This window comes from Paramisgurnus dabryanus, chromosome 19 (genome assembly GCF_030506205.2).
Source record: "Paramisgurnus dabryanus chromosome 19, PD_genome_1.1, whole genome shotgun sequence".
NCBI classification, from domain to species: Eukaryota; Metazoa; Chordata; class Actinopteri; order Cypriniformes; family Cobitidae; genus Paramisgurnus; species Paramisgurnus dabryanus.
In genome coordinates, this window is record NC_133355.1 from 10,621,317 (window position 1) to 10,648,061 (window position 26,745).

At 37.3% G+C, this 26,745-nt stretch overlaps 1 pseudogene; it reads right to left on the reverse strand.

Annotated features, from left to right (window-relative positions):
• LOC135778240 (fibrocystin-L-like) overlaps positions 1-25,533 on the reverse strand; it is a 56,768-nt pseudogene extending 31,235 nt beyond the window's left edge.
• Between the last annotated feature and the right edge of the window lie 1,212 nt (positions 25,534-26,745).

The window sequence follows — 26,745 nt, forward strand, 5'->3', positions numbered from 1 at the left end:
TCACATGTCCTACCAAACAAGTGTTTGAACAAACAAAAATAACTTTGTAAAGTTAGAATGTTGTGTAGGAATGCAACACAAATAAAGTACTTCACTGTATGAATACATTTGACTTGAAGAAACAATGGATGTAAGACACTGATTTTCAGAATCTAAACAAGTAATATATTTGAACGACTGACTGACACACATTATTTGTGAGATAGGTGGTAATATACTGTAATGTTTGTACCTCTGGCAGTTTTGTTGTCTCCACTGTTAAAAACAAGGCCTTCGTGATCATAATCAGTACTGCTGGGACTGGACAAACTGAAGACCCTGTAGCCCACATAAGAAACAAAAGCAGGTGCTTCCCAGTGCCAAACCACTGTATCTCCCACTGAGACTAGAAGTGCAGAGGGACTCCAGGCGTAACCCTGACCATACACTAAACACACATATAGGATGGAATAAGGTACTGTATACAAGCATAAACAAACACACATAGTCACAAAATTACATTTTATTACATAATATAACACAAAATGAGTATGTGCAAAAAAAGTTTGCTGTCCTTGTGGAAAAGTGGAGCAATATGCTAACATAACAAAATCCGGAGAGTTAACGACGCAGATGTGACTAAACAGCGTTAAACCAACAGTTCAGTTGGAGATGAGAAGGATCCAAATACACTAAAATAAGATGGTTTTTGATATTCTAGTGGCCTTGAGTTCGTCTTTCAGCATTTGTGCAGTGTTAAACTTCGATTCTAAAAGTGTTCATTTTTATATCTACGTTCAAGATTTTAATGTATAGGATCTCAAACCACTGTGAAGTAGCCTGACACATGTCTGCATTGATTTTAATATTATCAGAGCTGCAAATTTATGGTCATCTTCTCCACTTTGGTTTTGATGTCTTACATTGTCTTAGACATCATGGTTAACCATCAATTATGGTCTTGTAATAATGAATAAATAACAGCCTAAAATTTTCTTGTTCATTCTAATGTGTCGTTCACACCATTCGCAGTAGAGGCGGAAAAAGCCCTATTTGCGCATAGTTGGACGCTTGAACATTTTGAGTTTACTTACTTCATTCCGGCATAAAAGGCGGAATGTTCTAGTCATTCGAGACATTCATGCGGAAATTCGCGTCATGGGAGGGGCTTCTGCGACTCTGCTTGCTCCCTGTTATCACATGACTACTAGAGCAAGCTTCTTATTGGTTACTGTTGGCCCTGAGTCAGATCTTGATTAACGCTCAAAAAAATCAGTCCAGTCTCCCCAGCAATAAATGTCATTTGCTGTTAAAGTATTTTCTTGCTTATAATAAGCTGACATGATGATAACACACAAGCAGTCTTTCAGAATGCTCTCAATTACGTACTGTATGCATTTGTGAGTACACCACTGATCTCAATGTATTAATGTACTATACAGTATTTCACAATATTACTTAAGTAAATTTAGACCTAAGATAACCTTAGACTATTAAAGGAGATCAGCGAATGTAGTTTGTCCTGCTGTTTCAGTGGCAGCAAAAGTACTTAAATTTTTTTCTGTTGACATGAAACACAAATCTTGACTATCACTGTCCTTGAGGTACGTGATGTGCGTGACAAAGAAAGAGAAAATAAAATATTTTACCTGGGTGGAAACCTTGGTTTGTCACTGTATATATTTTCTCTGTAGGCTGGGTTACACACGTCAGCTGATGTTCTGAAGCATCTGTTATTTGGCATTGTCTGTCTCCTGTGATAAACACAAAGTCTTGCTGAGTCCTATCTGAATATGCAGAAATCCTGCTACTCTGGTTGATTAACACAGCATGTTTCACATTTTAAAAAGTATGTTTTCTTTTGAAGTTATTGACACATTTTTGGTCCTGTGTTCTTGTCTTACCCAGAGTCACATTGTTGTCTGTTGGGACTGAGCTGAATCCAGAGCCAGTGATGGTGATGGTGGTTCCTCCATACAAGGAGCCCAGCGGTGGAGAGAAGCCTGTCACCTTCAGGGCATACTCTATGGTGCTACTAACACCAGCACTGCAAAAACACAAAACCTTTCCCTGTAAACTGTATGCTTTAGATTCAGTAGTTTCACTTTTCAGTGAAAGTTTAATTTCTGCTGTTATTCATTACAGTGAGTGATGTGAGACCTGATTACGGCATAGCCCTGGTTCCCAACTCTCACACGGATGTTGTATACAGCTGGGCCGAGTGTGGGTAACATGCAGGTGATGTTTTCATTGGTCCACTGCAATAATTCACACTCGGTCTCACCAATCAGAACAGAGCTGCCATTGACCTGCCCCTCAAAATTTCTGCCCAAGATGGTGAGAACTCTGAGACCTTTACCAAAATAATAAATGGTAGAAAATTAATATAATATACAACCAGATCAGAGGGTGAAGATAAAGAATTTCATGCCCAGCATTCCCAGCATAATGCTGGGTGTCAGGAAGTCTATTTATTGGATTTTCTGTTTCTGTTTACATTGTTTCTTGTGTTTCTGGCTATCCTGAGCAAATCAACATTTTATTAGACACTGTCATTTATGTGCTTTCAGTAACTATACTGTGTTTTCCATTAGTTTGCTTGGTTACCATTGATTATCATGTCTGATTATTTTAGTTGCTCTTGTGTATATAGCCTTGTGTGTCAATTGCCATTGTCTTTATTTTGGTTAGTCTGTATGTATTTCTAGTAAGTTATACTTATGGGGGCAGTTCCCGGACAGGGTTTAGGTCAGTGTTCTTCACATCCAACCCTGGAGAGCCGGTTTCCTGCAGAGTTTAGCTCCAATCCTAATCAAACACACCTACCTGTGATTTTCTAGTGATCATGAAGACATTGATTAGCTTACTCAAGTGTGTTTGATTAAGGTTGGAGCTAAACTTTGCAGGGCATCGGCTCTACAGGGTTTGATGTGAAGAACACTGGTTTAGGTTAATCCAGGATTAGGCCTTAGTTATATTAGGACATTTAAGTCGTTTTTACAAACATACCTTACAAAAAACAATACTGGTGCACTTCTTTAGACAAAACAATGACGCTTCTATATGTTAAGATGTGTCAGTGCAAGATATTTTTTAAATTTAAAGCAGCTCAAACATTCAATTTAGTCTGGGACTAGGATAAGCCCTGTCCATGAAACTGCACCATAGTTTCTCCAGTTCATTTATTAAAAGTATTTGTATATCTCCTTGTGTTTGATATGGACCTATATGCAATTAACAATAGTAATAATACATTTCAAAGTCTGGTTTCAAATGACTTTATTAGTTTAACTGATAAATAATTTTCATACATTTCATATGTTTTAGGTCACCACGTGATGTACAGTGTAACGTTTGGGTCCTAGAGTTAATCCAGTTGAGGACAACTGCATTATAGCAGCCAAAACAACTTTTCAGATTGTGTTGCATTAGCCAAGGTAAATGGAATTATCTACTGAGAACTAAAACATTGGCGGTCCATTTTTAGGTTATATTATATTTACAGTCAGAACTTCACTCATGTTGTACTAGCAATATGGTGCACAAGACGAAAGTACCAGAACTTTTTACCCCACTTCAAGCACTGCTTACAGTGTATTAAACGGTATATTTTTTTATCAGTATGTGTTTTTCTTGTGATTGAACCTGTGACCTTTTGTGACGCCAACACAGAAATACTACAAGGTTCAACTGTGGTTCTAGACCATTTGGGATAAGTAGAGCAGATCCCGCACCCAATTGTTTAAATCTTGCACATACGTACACGTACCGTAACGGTAAGGCAAGTATGACAATGGTGATCCATATTTACCATACTTTTCTGCATTCTTGTCAATAAAAGGATGACATATCTATTTCAAGAGATGAACAGATAGTGTGCCAGTATCGCCATGCAGGTAATTCTCAGATTAAAATACAATAAGATGTGATAGTTTGCAAATATATAATAAGACCAACTATAAGGAAACAAGCAAGGTGTATCACATTGAGAAACGTATTTAGAGATCTACAGCAATTTTGTAGTGGCAGGGGATGAGTGCGGCTGGTTTTAGTTGCAGCAGCAGCAGAATTTGTCCAGATAAGAGTTGTTCTACCATTGAAATAATTTTAAAGACATAATTTTAAGGTGGAAAAACTGCAAATGTTTTTTTTTAGAAAGCCTTATTTTGGCAAGTTAAAATGTTTGAATGGAACATTTTATTTTTTTGATGATTCATGCAGTCAAAAAAGGTAACAAAAACTCTTACCAAAGACTGTAGTAGTTTGTGGGTTGACAGCAGTGATGGTGGCCATCAGAGTGTTGTTGTATGTGAAGGAGTTGGTTAAAGATGCTGTTATCTCTCCCATGGTTAGTGTTACAGTCTGTTCACCTGCTGACCCCTTATTTATTTGTTAAACACACAAGATATGTTTCAGGAAGTGCAATATGATCAACCTGAATTGATTAATGTAACAAAAAAACCAACATCAACTAAAAAACCGTTTCAGTACATTGTATTAATGAGCCCCTCATGCTCACGCGAAACCATCATGTGCAGAATTTTTTTTTTAAAGTTTAGTTTCACGTGAGCACACAAAACTAAACGAGATAGTTTCACGTGCGCATGCAAAACTAAACTTTATTTAATTATTGCTACATGTCCACCCTTACGAAAATTAACCATGGTTTTACTACAGTTAAAACAAAAAAAAAACACAGTTACTGTAGTAAAACCATGGTAACAACAAAATAACCATGGTTTTGCCAAAAATAACAATGGTAAGTGTAGTAAAACCATGGTTTTTGGGCTACTTGGCAGACTGTGTTGAGAGTGGACAGCATATTTTCCCATGTTTAATGCTGTTTTATTTTTGAACTGAAAATAATAATTGTATATATATATATATATAAAGGTGTGTTTTAACTGGTGCAGTGCAGCATTTTTTATGATTTTCACAAACGTTTAATGCCAGAAAATGTTCTTCTATATAAACATACAATATATCAAAAGAAAGGGCAGACCCTCAACATAAAAAAAACCTTTTCATCAATCTGATAAGGTTTTTATGTTTCCCCTACTTTTCAGATCATTCCCTTTTTAATGAAAATCAAGTTAAAGCAACCCCTTGACTTACAGCAGGAACTATGCATTTCAGCTGGCTAAATTCTGCTTCAGTAACATTACATGACTAAGAGCCAATGGTGACTGCTGTATCAATACTGAATCCATAACCAAACACAGTCAGAATCGCCCCTCCTGTGAAGCAAAAAGATCTTGTAGTATATTTAATCCCCAACCATATTTATACACGTATACTTAAGCACTTTATTCTTTATTTCTGCTGTCTACCTTCATTTAATTGCTTGTCCTATGTGAATTTGACAGTCATGTCACTTTCACTTTTACATTTATTTTAGCAACAGTTTTAAATATCGTCATGTACCTGCTGCACTTCCTGTAGTGGGATATATGGAGGTCACCCCTATCAGATGTGTGAAGTTAAAACTGCCATTCTCGTATCGGGCATTGCCCAGGGCAGAGAAACTCAGAGACACTGGTTGCATACCAGCACTTGCTGGACCAACTCTGCAGGTTATAAAGCTGTCTACAATATAACAGAAACATTAATCAATAATTTTCCTTAAAAATTATAAAGTCCCCATGAAATGTGCTGGTATCTACTGCATTCTACATCATCCTCTTAAAAGTTAACAAACATGAACCAAAAGCTAAGGCAAAAGCATTTTGACTTACTGGTGACCTCTTGGACAGAGCATTCTACATCACCAGTCTTTACAGTGACGTTGCCACCATCAAATCCAAATCCGGTTATGTTAAGAACAGTTGCCAAACCACTGGAACCTAAAAAAAACAGTCATACCAGTGACATAAACGCCTAAAAACAAGAAGATTACAGCTTATTGTATGTCACTTTATTATCAACTGCACCTTTTCCAGGAGAAATTCCTGTCACTGTTGGTGTCTTAGATTCACTCCAGTTGAAACCACAGTCACCCGAACACCATGATGGGATGCCGTTGATGAAAACTTCCACCTTTTGGATAAAATGTATTTAAATATGCACATATGCATAAGTTTTCAGACACCAACATTACATGTCTTCAAATCAATGTTCTCAAATGGGTTTTGATAATGTTATTTATTTCTGATATCAAAATAATAAAGCTTTTACCATTCATTTGAAAGATTTAAGCCAATTTATTGTGTTCCTGCTGTCCACATACATTGATTATTTATAGTAAAAGATTTAGTCTTTTACTATAAAAGTAAATGGTGACCAAGCCGTTTTTAATAACCTACATATTAGTCATACAAAGCTTACAGTATCGAATGACTTTGAAAGAATGGCTATAAAAAGACCAGCCCTGTCATTATGCTAAACTTATTTTGGTTTTCACAGAAAAAAAGATTTCTACACTGTAAAAAAATTATTTGCTGCCTTAATTTTTTTGTTTAATCAACAAGGTTGAGTACATGATGACACTGTTTTTATTTTTGGGTAAACTGTTCCTTTAAAGGGGACACTTATCTACAATCAAATGACTTAGTGTACACCTCTTTGTAACCCTTTTCATGCTCTGCTTGAGCCATAACCCTCCAGAGATGTAAAATTTCCATAGCACAAAAGGATTAACACTAAACAGGTTTTTCTAACAGGTCTTTCAACTAGCACACATTGGGACTATTGAAAACCTACTCATTCAGGTGATGCAAGGTCAAGAATTTTATTTTTTTAACAAACAGGTATTATCTGTAGTGCGTGGGAAATGCACCTGTGGTTTATCTGTTGCGGTGCGCAGGTAGTCTCCCATAATTCTCTGTTTTAAGAGTCCTCCTTGCTGAACCTCATGAGATGTCACAGAAGGATTCACTCCAACCACAGCAGAAGAATTAATCTGGTTAACATATACGATTATAAAATGAAAATGGAAAGCATGAGTCAGATCATGTGGTATTTATATTAGAATGCATGACTTCTAAGCACATAAGATCACTGAGATCAATTCTAAGGTCAAATCTAGAGGAGACCCTGGCTCTGACTGTAAAATTCAGGCTAAAATCTCATAATCTAATAAGAGATTAGGAGCATCAAAGTTTGATTTTAATCATTCAGATAAATTTTAACCTTGATATGACCTTCCTTACTCAGTTTTAAAGATTAAAGTTTAACATAATATTCTTTACATTATGTAGGACGAAAATTTTAGCTTTACGGGCAGGGTCACTGTAATATTAAAGCAAAAGTCTAAATAAAAAGCCTGAGTTTAATCTTTATTAAATCTCATTGCAGAACAATTGAGATATTAAAGAGATTTCATTTGTGATTTATTTGTTATTAAAATTGACAAATCTGATTGTATGCCTTCTGCTTTGATGTTTATCAGTTTATTATGTCTTGCCTCTAACAGTGGCTGATTGCCAGCAACAGAGACCCAACGGATGTCCCATGTGTAACCTTTGCAAACCCCAGATCTCAGCACTTCCAGCTGACCGAACTCTGAAATCCTCTGTAGGGCGTACTGCAGATCAACAGCACTGATGTCTATTGGCAGGCCTGAGGTACAAACACCATACATAACATATATAAAACCAGATAACCCACTGTAACTTGTGGATTATGTGAAGTAGTAAATCCTGTTCAGCTGTATTTAATTTTAAAAACAAAACAGAAAGCAAAAATCTGTGCAAAATTCCATTAAACCCATAGACAGCATGTTTACCGTCAACACGTTGACCAGAAACTAAAACATCAAAAGTTCCAGTAAGAGGGGGGCTGGCTTTGTGAAGGCGGGTAATGGTGACTGTGGCATTCTCCTGACGTTGAATCATTAGATCTTCTGTGCTATTGGGCATTTTCTACAGGACAAAAATAAAAAAATGAAAGATTAGACTATAAAACTCGCTTAAACGTAAATCATACCAATCTGCAACAACGAATGAGAAGCTCAGGTGAAAAAGCAGCTTAACACCACCTCGGTCGAAAATTAGATAATGATATTAACCAAATGCCTCTCAGCATGTATTATACACTTATCAAATACTTTTGCTTAAAATCCACAGCCCTCGGGCTGTTTAGAAATATTAGTTTGTTGCCAGAATACATTAAGGGGCAGCTTCCCAGACAGAGATTAAAGCTATCCAAACTGGCATTTTAAAGGGACACTCCACTTTTTTTGAAAATATGCTTATTTTACAGCTCCCCTAGAGTAAAACATTTGATTTTTACCGTTTTGGAATCCATTCAACCAATCTCCAGGTCTGTCGGTACCACTTTTAGCATAGCTTAGCAAAATCCATTGAATCTGATTAGACCATTAGCATTGCGCTGAAAAATTACCAAAGAGTTTAGATATTTTTCAATATTTTCTAATTTTGCTATTTAAAAGGTGACTCTTCTGTAGTTACATCGTGTATATGATATTACACAGTGCCTGAAAATAGTCCCCTGCTATTGAAAGTTACCAAAGGGACTATTTTCGGGGCTGCGTAATATCATTGCGCCTGCTGCAAGTCCTTGATTATAATGCCAGAATGAAAGTATAGTTCCTAGCCATATCTGCCTAGAAAATCGCAACTTTTAATTTTCTGTCAGTCGTAGTACACAATGTAACAACAGAAGAGTCAAGTTTTAAATAGGAAAAATATTGAAACTCTTTGGTTATTTTTCACCCCTAAGAGTCTGATAAAATAAAAACTTGTGTTTCCAAGGATCATTTACTTTGGTATATATTGACATGATATAAACATGAACAGTCTATTTGTATAAAGTATGCATATATTTTGTTATCTAGGTAAATGCTGTGCAATGTGTTAGAGGACAAATAACGAAGATCGGAGGGGTTACTTGAGTATAACCTTGTTCCCTGAAAAAGCGGAACGAGATGCTGCGCTGCTAAGCGCTATGGGGAAACGTCTTTATTGTTGACCAGCTGAATATAGTGTGCAAACACGTCAATAGAATTGAACCGGAGGTATATAGCCTCGGTTGATGACGACATCACAGTGCACCCGATGCGAGGCTATAAAGTAGATGAGCACCAGCTGTGTCATCAGATCTTTTGTTTGAAGACCAGTCCTGGGACATCTACTGTACGGCAAGACAGCGCAGCATCTCGTTCCGCTTTTTCAGGGAACAAGGTTATACTCAAGTAACCCCTCCATTCCCTATCAAAAGCTTTACTCGATGCTGCGCTGCTAAGCGCTATGGGGAACGACAATACCCACGCTGCCTTGCTTGGAGGTGTCTGGACCCCTTACAGATGAAGTGTGTGCACAAGGAAATCTTAGACATAAACAACCAAGCTAAAAATAGTGGATGTGTGCGGAAAGGATGCTCCTGCCGCCTCAAAAACACCTATAAGAAGGCACCCCTTACTAATTGTAGCAGCGAGGGATAAACGTCTTGGAACAAATGGTTTAGACAACAGCTTGAGATGTTGACTCGAGTACATGAGACCCTGAAGTGACATGAGCATCCAAGCTATAAAATCTTATGAATGTTTGAGGAGAGGACCAGCCCACTGCATCACAAACGCTCTGCAAGGAGGCCCCTTTTACTAAAGCAGTAGAAGAGGCTACTCCCCTGGTGGAGTGAGCTCTCAGACCTGCTGGTGAGACTTGACTGCACGCCTCATAGGCAAGAGCAATGGCATCCCTAACCCAATGTGATATTGACTGCCTGGTGGCCGCAGCACCTCTGTTGCGGCCCCCAAAACAGACCAACAATTGCTCTGACTTACGCCACTAGCTAGTGCGGTGGACATAAGTCTGAAGAGCACGGACTGGACACAATCTGTGGTATAACTCCTGCTCCGGCGTGGTGAACAGCGAAGGGCAGAAAGTCTCAGGAATGACCGGATGTGCAGTTGAAAAGGGAACCTTAGGCAGGTAATCAGGATAAGGATGCAAAATCACCTTCACCATTCCTGGGACAAAATCTAGACAGGATGGCAAGACCGCCAGAGCCTGCATATCCCCAATTCTTTTTAAAGAAGTTATTGTCATTAGAAAAACCATCTTTAGTGTCAGAAGTCTATCAGACACTGACTCTTGAGGTTCAAAGGGGGTCTGAACCAGACCCTCAAGGACTATAGCTAGGTTCCACAAATCAATCTTAGTTCTTGCTGGAGGCCTCAATCGTTTTGCCCCACGAAAAAAGCGAGCAAGCAGAGGATGCCTCCCGAGCGGCGCCCCATCAATCAAAGCATGGCAAGCCGAAAGAGAGGCCACATAAACCCTGAGAGTGGATGGGCATAAGCCTGCTGACAGCTTTTCCTGCAGAAAACTCAGAACTGTAGCAATCTGGCAGTTAACAGGATCTGCATTATGTGTCGTGCACCATGCTTCAAAGACACCCCATTTAAAGGCATAATTCTTTCTAGTGAAAGGAGCCCTAGCATTAAAAATAGTGTTAATAACATCAGGCGACAAGCCTGTGTCCCTCAGTTGGTACCCTTTAGGAGCCAAACATGAAGATTCCACAGGTCGGGCCTGGGATGCATTATCATATGAGACAGAAGGGCCCTCCTCTCCCGACCCGCCCATGGCGAGCCATTGAGGAGAGATATTATCTCTGAGAGCCATACTCTGTTCGGCCAACGCGGTGCTATCAGTAAGAGGCAAGAGCCTTGCTGGCGAACTCTGCCTAGAACCTGCGGGAGCAGCACCACTGGAGGAAATGCATAGAGGCGTTTGCCTGGCCATGTGTGCGCCATTGCGTCCAGACCCAGGGGGGCTGGGACTCAGGGAGAAGTAAAGGAGACATTGCGCTATCTGAAAAGAGGCCAAGAGGTCCACTTCCCCTTTGTAAAATCTGGTCCATATCTGAGTCACTATGTCTGGGTGGGGTTTCCATTCCCCAGTCGATAATGCCTGGACAGTAAATTCGCTCCTACATACAGGTTTCCCAGGATGTACACTGCTCTGAGTGACAGGGACTTGTCCTGAGCCCAGAGAAAAATCTGCCTCGCTATCCGCTTCAATTTGCGCGAGTGCAGACCTCCCTGGTGACTTATGTATGAGACTGTCACTGTGTTGTCCACCCGCACTAGGACATGACAGCTTCTTAGATGGGGGATAAAGTATTTCAGGGCCAGAAATACAGCAGTCAGCTCTAGGCAAATGATGTGCCAACCAAGCTGATGAAACCCTCCGGCTCTGAGTCACAACTGAAACGGCGGCATATGCAACAGCCCCAAAGGAATCACTGTGGATGCTGATGCCATGAGCCCTAATATCCTCTTATATTGTTTCACAGTGAGATCCTGGCCTAGCCTGACTCTGCTCAGGGTATGTTGAATGGTCGCGATTCGTGCGGGAGACAGATGTGCCCGCATCGTAATCAAATTCCAGACTATCCCTAAATAAACCGTTCTCTGGGCATGAGAAAGAACGCTTTTCTTGGCGTTGAGTCTCAACCCTAGAAAAAGAAGATGTGCTAACACAATGTTTTTGCAACCCATCCTCACCCCATGTCGTCAATATTTGACGACACTTGACCATTCGTCAATATGTGACGGGGAGGGTATACCTTTCGCGTCATTTTTTGACGAACTGGGGACTTCAATACTATTACGTCCGTTGCATTCTCTTTCCTATTTTCTTACCATTTTCGCGGCGGTTTAGGGTTAGATTTACATAATGACATCCCTACCCAAACCTAACTCTAACCCCAACGCCAGGTGACAACTGTTTCTAACCCCAACGCCAGGTGACAACTGTTTAATTTCGCGTACACTGTTTAATTTCGCGTACACTGTTTAATTTTGCGTAATCTAACCCTAAACCAACGCGAAAATGGTAAGAAAATAGGAAAGAGAATGCAACGGACGTAATAGTATTGAAGTCCCCAGTTCGTCAAAAAATGACGCGAAAGGTATACCCTCCCCGTCACATATTGACGAATGGTCAAGTGTCGTCAAATATTGACGACATGGGGTGAGGATGTGTTGGTTTTTGTGTTGGAGCGCCACCTCTCGCATCGGGTGCACTGTGATGTCGTCATCAACCGAAGCAATATATACCTCCAGGACAATTCTATTGACGTGTTTGCACACTATATTCAGCTGGTCAACAATAAAGACATTTCCCCATAGGGCTTAGCAGCTCAGCATCGAGTAAAGCTTTTGATAGGGAACACACTACAGACGTTTTTTTTAAATATGTGGTGTATGGTCATTGGTCATGTATTTGTCAGACAACGTTGCAGCTATAACAAAAAGATTTTAGCAGTTCAAGAATATGCTAACTAGCATGTGATGTTGTCTAAAGAACTCCACCCCAATTTTTTGTAGACAAAAACTAGTTACTATTTTGGCAGTCTCAGTTTACATGTCTCAAAGTCAAAGACCTTTAATTGGGGGTTTTGGTTTAACGTCTTAAAATGAGATCTTGGGTTAACACAAGCTAAAGATATTTCCATGTTTTATTCTATGACATAAAACACATCACTAATATTTCCAATATTGTTTTGAAGCTTTTACCCGGGGGAGTCGCCAGAGCCCTTTTACTGGGGCACGAGCCCTAGTGTAAATTTGCAGTCCCCCAGTGTAAATCTCAAGTTTAAGTTTTAACAATTTACTTTACAAAAAGTATAGTGTATTCATATAAATTGATAATCTGCAGCATCCCTAGCTCCGCCCAGACGGGTTCGCTTCCCAGTTTGCCTAGTTTATTTAAGCCCGTGGGTTAAGGAACAAGTAGTGACCTGCCTTCTGCAGAAACCCAAGGTTCCGCCTCTTCAGATCTAGAGACGGAAGGTTTTACGCAGGCGCTGGAAGGGTCAGCTTCAGTGGCGCTTTGGTAGGGATTTACAATTCGTTGGTCACAACGTAAAGTTGTAGTGACGAAGTGAAAGGGAACGTCTCGGTTATGTATGTAACCCTCATTCTCTGAAAGAAGGGAATGGAGTATTCACGTCCCGCTGCCACAGTTTGCTGTTCCATTGCTGAGGTCGGCCAGGAACCAGATGCTCTGCTTTCTCAGCATAAAAAGCTGATTTGGTATTGCACCTGCTGCTCGTTTTATACTCGTGCAGCGCAACTACCTTCATTCAGGGAATAAGGGGTTACATACTGAGACGTTACTTGTTGCACTGTAGGAATTGTAGGTTAAGCAAGGGAAATTTATAGTACGTTGCACACTTCTTCCCTGCAAGAGTTTTTCAAGAAAAAAGAGATGGGGGCCTGTGCCTCAGTCGAGCTTTACGTCTATTAATATCTTTATGTCTTAAAAAGGGCAGTTGTTACATTGTCAGAAACTTTAAAAGTCATCACTTAATTAACCATATTTCTTGTTTTTTGTTTAAAAGAAAGTCATAACTATTCCATTAACTTACCTGCAAAAAGCCAACTTCAAACAATGGGATGCCAAAGCCACAGTTGTATGGCCATGCTGTGATATCATAGCTGATTTGAAGACCGTTTGTTTGTTTGTTGACATAAACGTTGGCAAAGAAAGGTCCTGAACTGCCAAGAGCAGGTGGTATTCTACTCTGCATTATAACTGAGCACAAACACATGGAGAATCAATGTTAAAGAAATTTAAACCTAATTCACATTGTGTTTGAAAGCTGTTTATTTGTTTTTACACCACCAGTCAAAATGAAACCAAAACTATTTTTAAGTACCGTTAGGATCTAAAGCAGTCGATGCCCGTCCAAGGTGAACAGTGTCTATGTAGTAAACAGAGTTATAGCCGTCTTCAAACAAACGCAGCCAAAACAGATTGTAGTTGGTGCCTTTATAGGTTTGCTGAATGGAATCTAGGAGATCCACACATGTGTATTTCCACCTAAAAATGACCAAAGAAATGTAATATTAAGCTCACAAAAAAAAAGAATTTGTTTGTGGTTTTAGTCTATTTTTTATCCACCTTTTCCACAAAATGTCAATGCTGTGCGTGTGCATGTAGGGCATACCTGTCAAAATTTGGGTTATAAATAAGGGTGACTTCTGACCTAGGGGTGAGGGTGCTGGAAGTGGTTGTGTGTGTGTGGTTTGGGGGGGTCATCACAAAATGAAAAAGGGTCAATCTTTGCAGGGTACATTTTTTTTTAACAAAAAAGCACTACAATGAAATCATGATTTAATCATTTTTGAATGTTTTTGACTAATTTAAAGGCTCTCTAAGCGAATCTGCGAGACGTTAGTTATTGTTGACGTTTGAAACTGTTTTCAAACAGACGGAGCGTAGCTAACTCCTCCCCCTCCCCCTCCCTTCCGTGCTTTCATGAACGTGCCCAACCCCCACCCCCAAATCCTTTTTGTCGTTTATTGGCTGGAATACTTTGTTTTGTTTTGTGATGCTAGGTTTGGCCACTTGTTGATATTGCCGTTTGTGAAGCCTAGGCTGTCTACAGAGATCGCGTTTTTTTACAGTTTGATCAGCGGACAGGCAGCAAGCAGATAGTGAGGAGATGTTTCCGGTATGTAACAAAAAATGTTTTATGGTCTAAAACGCTTCAATTCGCTTAGAGCGCCTTTAAAAGCGGAGTACACGATTTCTGAAAAACGCTTTGGAAAAGGGAGTCCAGCCGACTACCAAAACAGCAGTAAGGTGCGTTTCAACTTAACAAAATCGTTCCCTAGATTGCATGTGTGCTGGTTTATCAAAAGATGGTCTATTGTGTTTGTTACACTGGCTTTCAGAGATCATGGGCCCTGCCTTTAAACTTAACAAGGTTATGAACTTATTTGTGACCCTGGGCCACAAAACCACTCATAAAGGTATTTTTTAATTGAGACTTCATATTTATAACAGAATTAATTGTTTCATTTTTCTGATCAACCGTGAAAATGCCACCTGGTAATTGGTGCCCTACGCAAACTGTGCACTCTGCATAAAGGGAGCGGCGGTAGGCTACTGCCAAAGCACTTTAGTAGGCCTTTAAATGGCATTTATATTCTCCTCTTGTTGTTTGCCTGTGGTCATAACACTCATGGTTGAGTTTCTACAAAAGCCTCAGCTGATTGCCATCTTAGAGCCAAAAGACCCACATGATATTTTACAGTAACATTACCTACGGTCACTTGCTGTAATTGTGCAACCCACAAAAAAGTGAGGAAAAGGTGGATAGCAGATAACAAATTCACCACTTGAATAATGTAAGATTACTTTGTTAAGAGAAGTAAACATACTCATCCGTTGAGTCAAACTGCACAGAGATTTGTGTAGTTTCCTCCTGGGAATAACCTGCATTGTTGTAGTAATTAAAGTACACTTCGAGTTTATTCATCAGATGGCCTTTGTAGGCCAAGCAGAGCTGCAAAAAAATATATAATTTCCACACATTTTATTGAATTTAAAAATTCTACAAGTGTTAACGTTTATAATAAATGTGCTCTCATAGTGTTCATGTCATGTGTATGTAACCTGTCTTCCATATAAGGAAATATGCAAATAAATGTGGTTCCGGTTCTAGCAGAGAGCAGAGTGGTACACGCGTATGTTTTCCTCCGTATTGTTTAATAAATTACTGGTTATCAATTACGCAAAATGGCTGCATCAACAACAAATATTTTTTCCATTCTGTGTTAAGAGGAGATCATGAGATGTTTGCTGATGCTTACAGTATTGTATGTCTGTAGTGGCACTTGGTAGTAGTATCCTCCATATATGGTAAAGTCATAGTAGTAAAATATAAACCCTGGGTTCCTTACAGACCAGTGGCCACAGAAAGCTTCAGTATCTCTGACCCGGTCTCCTCTGACTGATATCTGGATTGACAAAAAACTACAGTTTGTCCTTTTGATGCTTTAAGTGAAGTAATTTTATTGTGACAGAACTTTTTTGCAGCGTATTATAAATTCAGTAAATGACATACGTTTGATTCTAATTATCAATGCAAGCTGTACTTACTCTATCATCCTCATAATCTCTGAAAAATTTCACATTGACATTCTCAGTGGTTGGAATCTGGGATGAACATTTAGCGGAGAGCATCACGTTTATTGCATCCATCACCTTTAAAATCACAAAACGAAAGTGTTTAAAGACATGTACCTGTACAATAATGTTTTGCCTAATGATTGATCAGATAAACAAACAAAACCTCAATCTCAGATGCATCATAAGGCAAAGGAGAAGAAGGAACTCCACCCCACAACAGTGTGAAACTCTCCAGACTGGCCTTCCCTTTTACTTCTTCAGTTATTGTGATGTTAACATCTGGCCCCATGGTCCAATACTGAAGATCCTCAAAGTCACCTGAGATTGAAACAATTACAGAATGATAGAAACCAATTGAGTGCAGTCTAAAAAATAAGTGTTTTCAACCCAGTGTGCCTGTCACAACCACTGATCTATATAAATGACTGGATTGCGCATGACGTCACACTTGTGAAGCCACTGCGCCGCCATGTTGGTATACCCAAACGTTCTATTAAATCAATGGACGTTATCAGATTTTAATGATAAAACATCACTTTACTCGTCTTCGTTTTTATAGGTGAAGTTACCCTGTACATTATTACAACACAAACGTCCAAAGCATGTAAATAGTTATTTACTGAAAGTTGTACATTATGCATTTTAATCAGTTATTATACATTCATCTTTATTATAGTATCAGATCAGCAGACAGACCGCAGCATATTTAGTATTAATGACAATAAACGTGCTCATTCTGAAATCTAAATAAATAATCATGCTTTGTACCGTATGTGCATGCAATAATTTGCTAGTTTTGTAATTATGTTATCTAAACTTACAAGTTACCTAAACTTATTTAGAGATATAACGCTGACCGTCACAGTGTAGCTGAATGTCAAAAAAACTTGATTTATACCCGTGTCATTAACAAATGCAGCAGACACACTCACCTTAACGTTTTTTATAAATCCATTATCCTGCCCGATTAAAACATAAACAATCCAAATAACACCAGAATTAACAAATAATTAACGTACACATATCCTAAAAATTAACCTTGTGTAACTGATACGCTGTAAAGGGAGTAAATTTTGATCATGATTTTGAATGGAAGTCAATGATGCTCTCTGCCGGTTGGGTATACCAAGATGGCGGCTCGAACTCTGCGCTGGCTTCACCTCACGCAGTTACGTCAAGCGTTCTATGCGCAGTCCAGTCATTTATATAGGTAAGTGGTCACAACCCAGTATTAAAATCAAAGTGTGTAACTATTTAATAAATGAGAATAATACAAGTACATTTAATTTGTTTTTCTACTTGGTTCAGAAAAATAAGTTAGGAAATTTAAATAGATCACTCAGTCTCTTTTCATTGTGATGTTTGTTTATTTCACCTCTGTTTGAGTTAAATGTCACATTGTAAAGTGACTCTGTGCTCAGTTCCTGCTTTGTGACTGTAACAGTGTCTGGTTTAATCGTCCACAAATCATTCAAAGCGTTCTGTAACTCCAACGTTGATGCACTGACTGGAATCAGTCCTGCAATATGCAAAACTATATCAGTAAACAGTAAAACAAAAGTCTTCTAAAGGTAGAGGATGGTGAATTAAAATATTTGGAGAAGAAAGATTGATTTTTACAAAAATCTGTAGTGAGTGAAGTACAGTAATGCACCTGTTTTCTGATCTCTGTATTCCAGGATGTAGTATGTGTTTTCACAGATGCTCATAGAAAAGCAGTCATTGCTGATTCTCAAAGTTTGCACCTCTTGGATGGCACTTACTGGTGCCCATCCTTCAAGACGAATCACCTAAAACATCACAAAATATTTAAATACAAATGGGTACAGTATTTCATATCTGAGTCTCACATTTACCCTTTAAAAGGTATAATGCTGATTATGAATTTCTACAAAAATTATTAACTTGGAACTTTGCCTAAGAATCTTTAACTCACTTGTTCCTCTGGAAAAACATCATAGTTGGCTTTTATCTGTTGTTTCTCATGGATGGCTTCTTTAGTCTGCTGCTCTGTGAAAGGACTGATGTCTTTGAAAAAGCCCACGTCAACTGAAGCTTGATAAGAAGAAGAATACTTCTGCACTAGAACCTCAATGTAGTATCTGCAGCACATTGGAAGCAGAGAAGCATTATTTTATAGTTCAGGATGAGATTGTTATGTATGATATAATACTGTAGAAAACAATAACAGGTTACACTGAAAACACATATGCTTTTTATTTTGCATTTGATTGAATGTCACAAGATTTTCTGATCTGAATTCTTAAAAACCACTTACGGCTTTCCCTTCTCTAAGCGCATGAGCTCTGACTTCTGGGAGCTATACAAGAAGAAGCTGTATGTACTAGAATGACTGTCTGCTATCCTGACCTGAAAAAATATAAAGTTATATCAACTTTAAATGAAAATGTTACATTGTTATATGTTCCGATAATCAATGGCTTATAATTCACATAACTGGCTGGGTTGATTATGTCAAAAGTAATTTATTGATTCTGTTATCTTTAACATACTTTATCCTGTGGAAGACCTGTCTTGCTGAAATAAAGGATGCAGTGATCTTGTCCTCTGATTAGAAAATAGTAGTTATCAGTTTCCGTCGGAACAAAGAAACCACTGAATCGAGCCACAAAGTTATTTGTTTTAACAGGCCACACATAGGACAGAGAATCCACCCACTGTACAGAATAACCTGACATGCTGGCATTATAGTTCAAAACATCTTCTAGATAGATGGGATTACTGTTATTCCACATCTCCATTTGTAATCCTCTGCTGCCTGCAAACACAACAGTTTAAACATCATTAAATAGTATTTTTTAAGCAGACCATTCATTTTCTTTATGTAGAATATTAAATATGTGATTTCAAAAAACGAATGTCTTATGCAACCCCCCATCTGCAATGATTTATTAACGACACTAAACAGTTAACATACAATACAAATATTTGAGCAAAAATATTTGTCAAATGTAAAAAATGTATCATTCCAACTTTCATAAAGGAAAATTACTTAAAGCTGGGTGCTTTCGAACAGTCCCTAGCTGACTGTAAACAGCAACAGAATGGCAGTTTCTCAACATGCGTTCTTTCTTATGCAATATTGCATTCTTGTGTCCCCATTCTACGTCCTAATCAAACATTAAAGTCTGGTTTCAATGCTAAAGAACACAAGTACAGCCAACGCATGAAAGTGTCCGGATGTGTTCTTGAAATTGAGGATGCAGCCAAAGAGCGTAGAACCCAAGACGCTAAACTCAACGTTCCATTACAACACCAGCACCAAGCAGCAGCCTTATGCTTTCGCCATTCTGGGATGCAAGTCCAGTAGCTTCTTGCTGTTGTTATGGGATGAGATGTTAAAAAAATTATGTACATTACACTTGAAATCCAACCGTGTTGACATTGACAGCACAGAAAAACTTACAATCAGTAGAGTGATCATCAAATCCTTTTAAACTTTAGACTTTATTTTTTACAAAACCTTTGCTCTCTAGAAACCATGTCAATTTTGTTTAAAATTCTTTAAGTATTGACATTATAATCACTAAATTAATATATATATATATATATATGGAATTAATTTAAGAATTGTTGTAATTCTGCCATATTGGAGGGTTTTTGAGCCATGCCATAGCATCTCAATAGGATTGAGGTCAGGACTTTGAAAAGGCCACTCCAAAGTCTTCATTTTGTTTTTCTTCAGCCATTCAGAGGTGGACTTGCTGGTGTGTTTTGGATTATTGTCCTGGTGCAAAACCCAAGATCGCTTCAGCTTGAGGTAACTAAAAGATGCCTGAACATTGTCCTTTAGGATCTTTTGGTGGACAGCAGAATTCCTGGTTCCATTTACCCCAGCAAGTCTTCCAGGTCCTGAAGCAGCAAAACAGCCCCAGATCATCACACCACCATATCTTACTATTGGTATGTATGAGATCTGTTTCTGAAATTCTGTGTTACTTTTACGCCAGACGTAATGAGACGCACAACTTCCAAAAAGTTTAACTTTTGTCTCGTCAGTCCACAGAGTATTTTCCCAAATGTCTTTGGGATTTTCCAGATGTTTTCTGGCAAAACTGAGACGAGCCTTTATGTTCATTTTGCTCAGCAGTGGTTTTCATCTTGGAACCATGCAGATAATTTTGCCCAGTCACTTTCTTATGGTAAAGTACTGACCTTAACTGAGGCAATTGAGGCTTGCAATTCTTTTGTGGGGTCTTTTGTGACCTCTTGGATAAGTCGTTGCTGTGCTCTTGGGGTAATTTAGTCGTCCGGCCACTCTTGGGAAGGTTCACCACTGTTCCAATGTTTTTGCCATTTGTGGATATTGGCTCTTACTGTGGTTTGCTGAAGTCCCAAAGCTTTAGAAATGGCTTTATAACTTTTCCAGACTGATAGATTTCAATTACTTTCTTTCTCATTTGTTTCTGACTATCTTTGGATCTCGGCATGATAGCTAACTTTTGAGGATCTTTTGGTCTACTTCATTTTGTCAGGCAGGGCCTATTTATGTGATTTCTTGATTGCAAAACAGGTGTGGCAGTATCGTATTTTTCGGTCTATAAGCCGCGTTTTTTTCATATCTTGACTGGTGCTGCGTCTCAAAATCAGGTGAGCCTTGTAAGTCAGTATGAATTTATTTTGACATCTATAAGGCAAGAGACAACATTACCTACAGCTGCTTCTGTAATTATATAATTTAATGGGATCTGTAATGTGGAATGACGAGTATGCAAACTTTATGCTAGTTGGCTTGTTCGGTTAATTTACTCTAAGTTCTGTATGCTATGGTTTATCGTTTAAAAACTGATAATATTACTTTAACGTACAGATATCTATTCAGCCTGCTGTTCTGTCCACTATTGTTTAGTTGAATAACTTGCCTTTCCAGATTAAATGTCTGTTGTTTGGCTTGGATTTTGTGAAACAATTTTCTAAATAAAGCCGACGTATAGTCCACTGTGACTTATATATTTTATTTCGTCTTAATGACGCATTTTTTAATTATGATGCGGCTTAAACTCTGGTGTGGTTTATAGTCCGGAAAATACGGTAATCAGCCCTGGGAGTAATTGAACTCACGTGTGTGGGGGGACAAACACTCTTTCCACAGGGCCATTTTGGATTTTGTTTTTCCTTTATAATAAAAACCTTCTTTTAAAAACTGCATTTTGTGTTTCAGTTGTGTTATTTTTGACTAATTTTTAAATTTGATCTAGAACATTAACGTGTGACAAATATGCAAAAACATAAAAAATCTGAAGGGTGGCCAAGACTTTTTCACACCACTGTGTAAGACAATACAGCATTTACTGTAGGTGTCATAAATACTTACATTATAATAATACAATGCTAACAATATAATAACATTAGACCATTTCCTAAGATCACATATAACGTACATACAAAAATTAGTTATAAATGAAATTAAATAAATGCAGCAAATCAATTTAATAAGATCACTGTAACAGTAATCATTATTAAAAAAAGATGAAAGGCAAGATTTGTACTGTCACACTTTTTTTCAGAAAAGTGAAAAGAGTTTCACCTTTTGGGTTTTACGCTCTTTAATGCAGCGAATGCACACTTGTGTGCTTTCCTATTCAGCTTGAAGTCCCATAAGACAATGCGGCAAAACAATGGGCGAGGAAGGAGTTGCTACTACTCACAATTATTTTTTTACTTGTTCTTAATGACAATAGCCTAAAATGCTTTTTTAAACTGCTTTGAAGCAAAAAACCCACAAAATATTTAAAATATTACTGTTTGTGTGTGTCACAAAATGTCTTCGTGTCTGATGGTCAAATATGTTATATAATTCATAATGATAATAGGAATTTTACCCAGAATGTGATGGCATTATTCATGGATTCGATTTCAGGTTTTTACCTGGAAACACTGTCATGTTGTTTTTTTCATAACCAGGAGTCACACAGACTATCTTCTCATCTGATACGGTTTGAATCTGGCATGCTTCACCTAAAGGAAGAAAACTATGAATTAGTTAGGCAGGCCTATACATCAAATACTTGTGATCATTTTAATAAAAACATTGGTCTGTATTTGTAGTTTTTATCATTAAAAATACCCAGTCTCAGCATTTAAGACATCAAGGAAATCTGATGATGAGGAAATATGACCTTTTTTGGTACAGATGAGTGCAAAATCATACATATTTCTATTATCATATTATAAAGTCTGTTTATTTATTTTTTTATCTTACACTATTTATTTTACAGTTTACATTAGATTAACTGAATAATTATAACTATATTAGAATCCCAGGTTTCTAGTGTGTACTCTGTGACTTTTGAACACTGCATATACATTGGCCACTGACATAACATCAGGTTTACCTCCAACTAAAACTACAGCTGGCAGGTCAGTCTCATCAAAGTAGTGCCCCTGAATAGTCAGTGATGTGCCGCCCAACACGCTGCCCTCAGAAGGAGAAACACCTGTCACCTCTGAAACACACATTTAAAAAAAACAAGCCAAGGTTTTCCAATCTTGTTTTGCAGGGAATTATATTGTTTTCATTAACAGGAAAATCATTTATTTTGGACCTGCGTATGTCTGGAACATGGCGAGCTTGTTCAACGCTGAGACACTGAAAAGCTCAAGATCTGGCAGACTCCTGGAAAAAACAATGTTTGTCACGAATTTTAACAACATAAAATGTAAATTTGGTGTAAAGTAACATTAAACTCATCTGACCTGCCATATACACTATCCAGAATGTAACTGAGATTGTGATGACCTGTAGACCAAGATAACACCAGTTTCTTTAACAATGATGGTAATTACTATTTTTAATATTCTGTTTGAATAATTAATTCCTCACCAACATAAGTTCCTGTCATTTTGCAACTCATGTATCCCGATCTGCTATGCTCAGAGTCCAATTTCAGGCCATACCTGGGAAAAGAAAGCAATGTATGCAGTTTACATTGAACTTTAGCATTTACATTGTTGCATTGCTTCACATATGCTTACTTTTCATTTGAATCAGGTTTCAGTAGTTCACAAGGCATTCCACCCATGTATGCCCTGTTTCAAGAAAACACATTTAAAAAAATAACTGTAAGGATTAAACAAATATTTGAAAAACATATCATTTCAGTTCATTGTGTATTAGATTCTGACCTCACAAATCTTAGGTTATCTCCATTTAAACTTCTTTCTGTACTGCTTCCATATACATCAGTCATAATTTGTCCTCGTATTGTCACAATAGTTCCTATTCATTAACATTATAAAATGTTTAAAAACGACATTGGTCCAATAAAGCATAAATGAGTTATTAACAAACAAACTATAACTAAGAATCTTACCTGGGAGACCTGACAGTGGGCTAAGACTTTGAATGGTGGGAGTGTAGTACCATCTACTCTGTAAAAGCACAGATTTTTGTAGTAAATGTGTTTGTGGTATATTTAAATATTTTGTGAAAATAAGAGCTTGTTGTAGTAAACACTTTACCAAAGTATTTATCACTCACATAGAAAACGCAACCGCTATACCAGTAATAATTGCACATTTGAATTGGCACACCATCCACACTGACCCACAACGCGTAGTCATCTTCTGGCATAGCTCTGTAGAAGACAAAGCAAGGACTTGTTGTTGAATACAGTAGGCCTATAATGTAATTGCCATTAAAGGTTCTGCTCTTGTATTAAACATGCCTCGTAATAAAATTGAATCAATGGTTGACAATATATGCTATGAGACTTGAGTATAGTAATTAAATTGTAATAGTAATTAAAGAATTAAAAAAGTAGTATAAGATTTATTATATAATATAATAAATCTTATACTACTTTTTTAATTCTTAAATTACTATTACAATTTAATTACTATATCATATATACAAATATTATATATACAGTCGCATGCAAACGTTTGGTCACCCCTGACGCTGCTACCCAGTCTCACAAAGTTTCGTGATATAGTCACGTATTTTTTTATTCTTTTTTCGTGCTATTATCACGAAATTTCGTGTTTTTTCGTTATCGCATAACGAATTCCTGTTTTCGTTTTTAAACCATTGTCGCTTCGGTTTAGGGTTAGATTTGGTGCTTGCATTAGAATGTCACTTTATATATTGGTTTATACTATTTTTTTCTGATTTATTTTTTTATATGTCGCCTGGCGTTGGGGTTATAGTTGGGTTTGGTTAGGGATGTCATTTTATGTAAATCTAACCCTAAACCGAAGCGACAATGGTAAGAAAATAGGACAAAACAGTTGAGTAACCAATACGTGATAATCACACGAAAACAGGAATTCGTTATGCGATCACGAAAAAACACGAAATTTCGTGATAATAGCACGAAAAAAGAATCAAAAAAATACGTGACTATATAATGAAATTTCGTGATCATTTGCATTTATAAATATTAGGGTGTTTGGATCAGCAATTTTAATCTTTCAAATAACTGAAGGGCACAGGTTTATTGGATTAACAGAAAATGTGCAATATGTATCAAAACGAAATTAGACAGGTGCATACATTTGGGCACCCCAACAGAAAAATCACATCAATATTTAGCAGAGTCTCCTTTAGCAGAAATAATAGCCTCAAGATGCTTCCTATAGCCTGTAATGAGGGTCTGGATTCTGGATAAATGTATTTTGGACCATTCCTCCTTATAAAACATCTCCAGTTCAGTTAGGTTTGATATTTGCCGAGCATAGAAGCCTGCTTTAAATCACCCGCAGATGTTCAATCAATGATACTAAACGTGTGACATCCCAGCATTAATGGTAAAATAAAATCAAACCATTTAAGAACCCATAACAGGACCTTTCTCAACACATGATTGGCAAGATTCACGAGTTCAATGATTGGCAAGAGTAGATTATGCAAAGTAAATTCAGCACGGGACGATGGGAATAATTGAGCGGTGCAATTGGCACAAAATGTAAATAATTTTTTTACATAAGCCTGTGTTTTCGAAAACTGGAAAAAAACAAGTAGGTAATTGCTTGCCTTGTATAGCACGTGATCTGTTTGGAGTGACTGGAGTATTTATCAACATCACAGGGAATCGATCTTGTCTGAGACACCAGAGTCACACTGTTGCCAACGTTTGGGTCGTCTGCATTTAAACTGAACTGACTGGCTTGGGCAAAACCTGAGAATGAATGAATAATCATAACTTAGCAAGTATTTTAGAAATCACTTAACATTTTTTTAGTCAATAACATTACATCATGTTAGTTTGTATTAAAAATCCTTTTTGTTTTTGTTGAAATGAGAAAATCGTTATTAAATTATACCTTCCCCCTTTATGGTCAGTCTTGTTCCTCCATTGACGCTGCCAGAATAGTTGATTAACTGGGTAATCCGCTGCCCTCCTGAATGACACAAGAGTAATAACGAAAACTTTTAATTGGAATATATTTAATGTCTGTCTTGTTTGTAGACTGACAATGTTGTGATATCACTAAAAGGGCGAGAAATATAGCATGATACATTTTGGAGAGTTAGTAAGTTGCAGCTGATATGAATAAATTAAACCTGAAGAAAGTGAATACCTGCAGAGCTCCACAGTAATATAAAAACAGCAAGCGGCAGATACATCTGCCGCCCCCTGCGACCCATCTTCTCCAAAACTCACAGCTCTCACACCTCAAAGCAATGTGACCTGCACTTCTGCACCAAAAACAAAGGGGTTATAATACATGTGTTCACAAGTGTCTATTAGATTACTGTTAGAAATCTTTTTACTCCCCATTGAACTGTTAATATTATATAGGCTATAGCACAGCTTCATAATATTAATGAAATTCAACCAACTAACCCTACATACAGTACCTTATGTAGTATTAAATTATTAGGGATCACAAATTATGAAATACAATTTTCCTTTTGACATATAAAAGTGCTCCTGTATAGGTCAGAGGTAGAGCATTGCGATTACTCTGTAAGTTTGGTTTAATTGTGTAAGTTCAAAAAGAGGTTAGACATTCTTACATGAGAGATTTTTACAAACTCAGTTCTGTCATAAAATATACAGAAATTAAAGATGATAATGAATAAAAAAAATCATGACAAATTTAATTAAAGTTAAGCTGATTATTTTGAATCCAGCATTATTTTAATATGCAAAATGTCAAAGTGCATTTTGAACATGGTGCATATCAAACTTTGTATAGTTTTTTAATGTGAAAACATAATACATCGTATTGAAAGAAGCTAAAGACAGTTTATGACCCTATTTTATGACCCTATTCAAAAGAGATTAGCCTATGAAAATAGAATAAATCATCAAGTTAAATTAGAAATTGAATGTATACTGTTTTTAAAATTTACATTAATCAATTTTCAGAGACACTTACCTGTTTAGCGCTTATGAAAACACACAAACTAATCTTACTAACACAACTTACTCTATTTATAGTACCTGCCCTCTGGGTGGATTCAAATGACAGCATTTTCACTTTGTGTCCCAAACAATCTAAAAAGTGGACAGTTTTCAAGAACATAATATATATTTTGTTGACACTTAATTTAATTTGCCATGTTGATTATTCGTTGAGTAATTATGTCAAGCATAATAATTGATCTAAGCAGATAAATATATTAATAATATAACAATAATTATTGTATTGAAAAAATACAAAAAAAGTTATTCTGTGGCATTGCTGTAAAGAACCTTTTAAGCACCTTTATTTTTAAGTGTTTTTAATGTGTAAAGGTGCTCAGGGCCATAAGTCTGTGATTAAAAATGGTTTAAATATTTACTTTCACTTTCTGTTATTGTGAAGGCACAAAAAATAATGGGAAAAAAATGGGAAGCGTGGAGGCTTGGAGATCACTGGTATAATTGCCTAGAAAATAAAAAATTTATGGAAACAATTCATATAT